General features: G+C 34.5%; 1 protein-coding gene across 1 annotated transcript in view; it reads left to right on the top strand.

Annotated features, from left to right (window-relative positions):
• The first annotated feature begins 2,991 nt into the window (after positions 1-2,991).
• The window catches only part of pvalb6 (parvalbumin 6), a 41,543-nt gene continuing 36,100 nt past the window's right edge, over positions 2,992-8,434 (top strand). Inside the window, exon 1 of the mRNA XM_052552736.1 lies at positions 2,992-3,228. The gene's annotated coding sequence lies outside the window, so the exon portion shown is untranslated. The remainder of the gene's footprint in view (positions 3,229-8,434) is intronic.

Raw genomic sequence — 8,434 nt, 5'->3', positions numbered from 1 at the left:
AAAACACACACACACATAACAATAATTCACAAGTAATCCACACAACTCAAGTCCATCAATTAACATCTTGTGAAGTGAAAATCTTTGTGTATGCAAGAAACAAATCCATCATAAAAAGTTTTGGTAACACTTTATAATAACTGCACACTATTAATCATTAATTAAGCATTAGTAAACAGATAATTCATAATTTATAAAGCATTAATAGACAGTAATAAGCAGTTTATAAATACAGATATAAATGCTTTATTCTTGATTTAAAAGCATATCTATAATGTGTTTAATAATTGTATTTTCATACTTTATTCATGATCAATTTATCATTTCTCAATGAAGTATAGCATTATTTACAAACCAGTTATTTAGGAGTTGTCAGTGATTCATAAGAAATGTAGTAAATTCAGGTAGTTATAAAGCATTTAGTAGTGGTTAGTTAACTATTTATGTGAGCTCATCTAAAGTGGGGACTAGTTATGCCTTGTAAAGCATTTATAAAGGATATTTAAAGGCTCAGTTATTTTCTAAACAAAAAATGGAAACAAACACAACACAGTGATACAGAACATATAAATATTAACAGCCTTTAAATCTCATTAGTAAAAGCTTTACCAGACATAAATAGTCCTCACTTTAGATGAGCTCACAAAAATAGTTAACTAACAACTACATATGTTTTATAACTACCTGAATTAACCCTGAATTACAGTAGAAATGCATGTTAATAAACCATTTATTAACACTATAAGTAACTATTACTATATGTCTGAATAAAAAGATGTATGAACGCACATTTAAATAGTTTAATAATCATTTACTTACAATTTCTAAGTGATCTTATGAACCACTGACAACTCCTTAATAACTGGTGTGTAAATAATGCTATACTTAATTTAGAAATGATAAATTGATCATTAATAAAGTATGAAAAAACAATTATTAAATACATTATAGATATGCTTTTAAATCAGGTATATAGCATTTATATCTGTATTTATAAACTGCTTATAAATGTCTATTAATGCTTTATAAATGATGAATTAACTGTTTCCTAATGCTTAACTAATGATTAATAGCATGCAGTTATTATAAAGTGTTACCAATGTTTTTAATTCAGACCAAGCCCTCTATTAATATTATAGCTTTATCCAATGAAAACATGGTCTCGTTTCAATCAGGAGAGAAATATGCAGAAATATGCATGCTAAACAAGCATGTTGGTGGATTTTAACAGCAGGGGCTGGACTTTTTCACTTAAGGAAATGTTATTATGCATTATAATAAATCGACTGGTATTTTGACCATGAGTGACAGTTTAAAGTTCAAATGCTATAATGATGTATTACAAACACACAGCTTTTCACTTCACAAGATGTTAACTGATTAATTGGAGACACGTGGATTACTGTGATGGTTAAATCAGCTGTTTGAACTCTCATTCAAGTCTGGGTAGGTGCTCACATATATGTATCATATGGCTTTAGAAAACATTTAGTGCAGACGTCATCTGAACTATTTTATGGCACTTTTAAGAGGCTTTATTGTTGTTGTTTTGTAGCCTGACAGTCACTGTATTCTTCAGTGTTTGGGAAAGAGCTCCACACAACATTATTCAGAGTTTCAGATGTTTTACATGAAAAAAAGTGAAAGTTGTTCAGGTTTGGGATGGCATAGTAAATGATGATTATTTCAAGACACCACTGCCACTTTGATCTGAACTGATGTAGTGATGTATGGCTCATTGGAGCACATTTGCTGGAATGTAACAAGCAGCAACAGGCACAATATCCATGCTTGAAGACAAATTACATTTATTTCTGCCTGAAACTCTCTCACACATTCGGCATCTTGTTTATGCTTTGTACAATTTAGAAATAATTGTGTTTGTGCCTCTGGGTCATCCTATTATGGTTTGGAATCATTTGCTGCTCTCTGTGCCCCTCCTGGGGATTCGTCCCTCGTGTTTGCTAATCATTCTTCTACGCTCAGCGACTTTTTGTCTTTTTGTGCAAGTTCTGGTTGATTAATCCTTGTGTTTCATCACCTCCTCCAAAATAATTTTCCTTGGGGTTTGCTCAGAGCCTTCTGGATTGTTATTTCATATATGAGGAGATTTAATTTCCAGTTGTTTGTGATTTAGGTATTACATTTTCCTCCTAAAATTCCTTAGGGTGAGTAAGTTTAGACACAAAGTAAAGAGTCATTAGATGAATGTGGATGGCATGGTGCTCATATAATTTAATCTTGAAATAATTAGAAGAGTTAGGTTTGAGCTCCTATTGAAATGCAGTATTTGACATCCTAATATCCTAACGTTAGGCTCCAAACAACTTGGACTTAAACAACTTGGAGACTAAATAATGAGTTTTATTTTTTTGGTAAACCATTGCTTTATGGGACTTTACATAAGTTTTTATGCTTTTTGATTGATCTGATCAGATTTTGTTTTAATTAACTTTTTTTTTTATTGATGCATTAATTAATTAACATATTAATTAATGCAGTTATTTGTTAATTCATTCATTTTTCGCTTCTTTACCATATTCATTTTGTCAGTCATGCGTAATTCATTATTATTGGATGACCAAAATCTTATGTGGTCATTATTATTTTTCTTTCTTTCATTTATTAATTTAGTCCTTTTACCTGGTTGTTTGTTTATTATGTTATTTCATTCAGTCATTTGTTTTTTAAATCATTTGCTCATTAGGTCAGGTTTTTTTGTTTTTTGGGGGAGGGGGTGCATTTATTAGTAGTTTGGCCATTCTCTTGTTCATCCATTCATTCATTAGCTCATTTGTTTATTCCCTTGTTCCTTCCTTCATTAGGTAAGTTGGTCATTTTATTATTCTGTCATTCATTCATTGAGCCAGTCCTTCATTCATTCACTGATTCTCATTGCTTTTCTTACGGCATCGCACAGTCCCTCCTTCCCGATTTAAGTCCCTCCTCTTCTCTCTCTCTGTCTGTCTCTCCCTCACTTTCTCTCTCTCTGTCCGTTTATCTTCCTCTCATACTCTCTCTCTCTCCCCTTCATCTCACCTCCAACTAGTCAGTGTTCCGTCTCTGTCCTGCTCCGTCTCTCTCTTTTTCCCTCTGTCTCTCTCCCGCTCTCTCTCTCTGTCTTTGGTGTGCTCAAGCTCCAGTTCGGTTTGCTGTCTGTCTGTGCGTTGTTCCTCTGCAGACCTGAACCTCCAGCTGAACCTGGGACTCCAGCTCACTCTACAGCGGGTAAGACTCCAGGCATGCTCTGGTACCACACAGGGAAGAGTTATGGGATGATAAAACAAGGAACTGTTTGATGGGATGGAGACAAAAAGGAGAACAAGTGTGAGAGCCATGAAGGAAGTAAGACAGAAAGTACAATGACAACTGGGTGAAAGAATGGTCAATTATCAAGTATTAGGAATATTGAATTAGTTAGGGGATGCAGAAAGACAGAAGATCGTCTCATATTAAAGTCAGTGTAGCTGCAACATCATCTTCATGTAATATCCCATTCACAAACCACAGCTGAGCTCAGCCAGCCCTCTACACTGTGTGTGTGTGTGTGTGTGTGTGTGTGTGTGATGAGAGAGCTTGTACAACATTCCTTAAATGTAATAGATAAAATCTAGTGAAAATGGGACTGTAAAATAATAAAAGCGTGCTTCGTGTTTTATGAAGACACATACAGATGAACTTCTCATTAAAATGTGATTTAACCTTCTATCTGATATAGATTCTGTCTATCAGTCTTTCTATCTTTCTATTGCTCTGTTTTTCTGTCCATCTGTATATTTATCTCTCTGTCTGTTTTTCTGTAATTCTTTCTGTCCATCTCTGATGTTGGAGTGTCGTTTCTATTTAAAGTAGTTCGCTTCTCTGAATGCATATTGATCTCATTCTTAAACTGATGCTGATTCTACTTTAAAGGTACTGAGATAAACGGTATTGTCCCAAATAATATTCTTGTAATAACTGTCGTCTGCATCGATTTTGATTAAAATTTTCTGTGGCTTTTCTGATTGAGCCTTTTTTCATCTCTCAGCATATGCATGCACTCAGGGACTTTTCATTGTCTTCTGTTGTTTTACATTGAGCTCATTTTAGTAAGTCCAAACATAACCCTTACAGAAACCTTGTAATTATATTTAGATGTTCATTAAGACATTATATGGTCCTTTTATTAATGTGACTGTGATATCAGTGATATCAGTTTTTATAATCGGTCACAGCGTAAGCAAAACCTCCACATACAGCTTTTCTTGTAGTCCAGATGTTGTAATTGCACAATCTGGAGATTGAAATAGAACATAAAGAGAGAGAGGGACTCATATAAATGACACAGAATGAGGAGAAGAGCTTGGCTGCATTAGTGTTGATCCAGTCCTGGTGCAGTGACATGTCTTTGGGCTCAAATACTCTCTGATGCATGCTGTCAGGGTGTGTGGGGACCACTGGAAAGGGGTTAACGTGTTACCTAAAAGGATAGCATAGCAACAAGATTACAGCCATTCTGCAGTGATGGCACCAAATGTGCATGAGTGTGTGTGTGTGTGTGTGAGGAAAAGATGCATTACTCCTGCAGGCTGCCCGCTCTGGTTAATGAACCAAATCAGTCACACATGCTCAGTCTCTTGCACATTTTTGGCCATTTATTGTAACTCTTTTGACTAGACTAACAGTCCACCGTGTGCCTCCTTGGACTAGTCTTTCTCTTCGTGTACATTCCCTGCATGCTGTCATCTTGATTTAAAGCTGAAATGTGTAATTTCTTTGCGGCTAACAGCACCAAATGGAACGATTTTATCCCGGAGGTGTGGTCCATCTGTAAATCCACACTTTTTTTGGTGACATAATGCCCCACAGACTGATAAAGAACTGTTCTGGAGCTCACAAAAGACCTTCTGAGCTCCCTTCCAAAGCCTAAAATGACAAATAAATCACCGTATGTCCTTGTGGACTTAATGCACTTACTGCAGCCATCGCACGTGCTGGTGCACATCAGTTGATTTTGTTTAACTGTTTTTGAAACGCTCCCCTTGTCTGCCAATGGTCCACCAAACAAGTCAAGTCAAATGTGATATATATATATATATATCTTTCTACAATTCACATTGTTTCAGAGCAGCTTTACTTGATGTTGATATAATATGCATAATTGTATGCATTATATTATAGATCAGAGATGGGTGATGATACAGTTTACATTTTGCAGTGATATAAATGATGTAAAAAATGTGTTCATGACGTGCTTAAAGATGTTTGGGCATATAAAGGAGAGTTCACGTCGACTTAAAGTCTAAAATTAAAGGGAGCTCTGTCATTAATTACCCACCGTCATGTCGTTCCAAACCTGCAAGACCTTTGATCATCTTCGGAGCACAAATGACGAAATTTTTGATGAAATCTGAGAGCTTTCTGACCCTCCATAGACACCAACACAACTGACACGTTCAAGACCCAGAAAGGTTGTTAGGAAATTGTTAAAATAGTCCATGTGACATCAGCGGTTTAATTAAATCTTATGAAGATACGAGGACAAATCTTTTATTTTGTGTGCAAATAAAACAAACATAACTACTTTATTCAACAATTTCTCCTCTTCTGTATCAGTCTTCAATACACGTTCACAACTGATGTCACATGGACTATTTTAACGATGTCCTAACTACCTTTCTGGGCCTTGAACGTGTCACTTGTGTTACCATGGAGGGTCAGAAAGCTCTCAGATTTCATCAAAAATATCTTAATTTGTGTTCAGAAGACAACAGAAGTCCTTTTTGGTTGAACTATTCTCAGTTAGGAAACTTTAAGATTTGCCATTATAGAAGATTTAAACGAATATGACACATTTTCTGTTTTCTGAATTAGTTTTTCGTATTTTAACTGTGTGTGCTTTGGCTGTGTGTGTTTGCTCAAACAATCTTGGATGAACAAATAGAGATGGATGTGTGTGTGTAATTGCGTATGTGTGTGTTTTTGGATGTGAGAGCAGTCGAGATTGGACAGCTGACACTAATTGAGTATTGGCAGATAGAAAATGCAGTGTTGGTGTGTGTGGGATAGTGTGTGTATGTTTGAATTTCTCTCATACGTGGGCCGCTTTCAGATCAAACTCAACAGCCACCTATCTCTCACGATCAGTTTCTGTCTCTCTCTCTCTCTCCTCACACGTCATTCATTGAGGCTTTCTGGAGATTAATTAATGCGCTGTACTGTTGTGACAGTCTTGAAATGATAGATTAATTGATTCAAGACTTTGTGAGGTCTGCGTTATTTCAGCCCCGCATTAGAGACCTCACGTAAAACGATCAAAGCAATTACGGCCCATGTCTCGTCAGAACTACATGTGCATACTAATTAAACCTGAAGTGTCGTGTGATTTGGAGGATATGGTGCAGATATTGCGTGCTCACATGAGTGCATAGTCCCACATGACAAAAATAATTATTTATTTAAAATAATATTAAATGACACCATCATACAAACTGCTCCTATATGAATTAGATTTCAAGGCTTCAAGTCTTTATTTAACAGAGGTGAAAATGTTAATGAAATGACTGAAGTGGTGGTTTTTCAGACATCTGCTTTATAAAATAGTTACAAAAAAATCACCTACGCATACCACAGGAGAAAGTAAGTCATATTCCTTTAACATTAGTGACTGCACGAACACATCTGTTTGAATGCACACACGTACAGAAGCACATTTGTGGCCACGTATTGAGCAGCTGCACATACAGAAGAGTGTCACAGCTTTCTGCTTCCAGTCACATTCACGAAGCAGAAGGCTGATTCTGAGTCATAACTCAATATTTGAGCTGTCAGAACCCCTCGATTTCCCACAAATTCAGGTTTAGATTGCCTTTAACCATTTACGCCTGATCACATGCTCATTCAAGGTCACTTATAATTAAGTCTGATAAGTGCCTCTGCTCTTAGCGCTACAGCGGACCACTGCAGTACATACTAATGGATTTGATTTCAGTCTAGTTTTACTTGTGAACATCTTCATCAGACTCGTTTCATTTATGAGGTACCCGTTAAGGATGAATCATGATTAGGTTTAGACTTATTTTCAAGTATTGATACAAATTTCAAAAGAACATTTCTATGAAATCATTTTTTAGCTCTCTTTTAAATCTTTACTGTCACTCTTTATGTATTTAATGCATCAATGCTAAGTAAAATAATTCACTTCTTACACGCGTATACGTAGTTTTTGAAATGTACTTTTAAATTAAAATTTCAGTCAATCAATAATGCATTAAACACATAAAGAGTGACAGTAAAGACTTGAAAGAGAGCTAAGAAATAGAGCTAAAAATACAAATTATTTCATAGAAATGTTCTTTTGAAATTTGTATTCATTAAAGATTACTAAAAAAAAGTGTGTGTATACATACATATTGATATTAATGAGGTAATAATTATGTTCATGTTATGTCCATAATCAATAAATAATGCTGTTAATACTGTTGAGATTTTTTTAAATACATTTTAATAATAATTACTATTTTAACTATTTTTTGTCAATTAAATAAAATAGAATAAAATAGAATACAAAAAATAATTAAATATATAAAATACCAAAATATATTTTTTCCTCAGTCAGTTTGAACTGTGCAAGTGAATTAACCATCATAGCATTATAATGTGCTGCATGGAAAATGGATATTAATATCCAGATTATTAAATTATTGATGTTTAAAAATTTAATATTACTCCTTAAAGATTCACTTTGAACAAAACTAAATTGTGAAAATAAGCACAATTTAATATTAAATAAATAAATAGTTTTTTATATATGCATGTACGTATGCATATACTATTATATACTACTATATATATATATATATATATATATATATATATATATATATATATATATATATATATATACTGTATAGTGCCAACAGATTTTAGATTTTTCTGATTATTATTTCATTGTAATATTTTTAGTGGTGCTTTTTATTATTATTGCTATCTCTCTGATCGCATCTCACAGGCCTTCAGTTGGGTTCAGTGTAATCCGGTTATGTGTTTATGATGGATCAGTCACCATTAGGAAGAAACAAATCCCGCTCTCTTGTTTGTGTCCTTGTCAGCGACATTGTGTGGGTGTCAGGAGTGTTTGAAATGAACATGTGTGTGTTGAATGCCAAGCCTTTTGTATACGTGTGTTTGTGTGTTTATCTGATTTGGATTTTATCCATAATGCTAAAACACCTGCTAATTATCCACTCAGAACTGAGCCGCATGCTAATGGACAGACCCATTAGCTGTTATGTTAATATCAGCGCAGGACAGATAAACATGAGAGGTTTTCTGTTAATAAGTCATTATTTGGGATGGCAGTGTGTAAATACAGTATTCTGCATAAGAGTGCGGTGCTAATTTATACATCTGTGAAAAAAGCAGCTGTCTGAATAACTGTCTGGGAATGTATGTT

The sequence above is a fragment of the Carassius gibelio genome, chromosome B3 (assembly GCF_023724105.1).
Source record: "Carassius gibelio isolate Cgi1373 ecotype wild population from Czech Republic chromosome B3, carGib1.2-hapl.c, whole genome shotgun sequence".
In the NCBI taxonomy this organism is placed as follows: Eukaryota; Metazoa; Chordata; class Actinopteri; order Cypriniformes; family Cyprinidae; genus Carassius; species Carassius gibelio.
The sequence above is the reverse complement of the archived record's forward strand: the minus strand, read 5'-3'. Positions and strand labels throughout refer to the sequence as shown.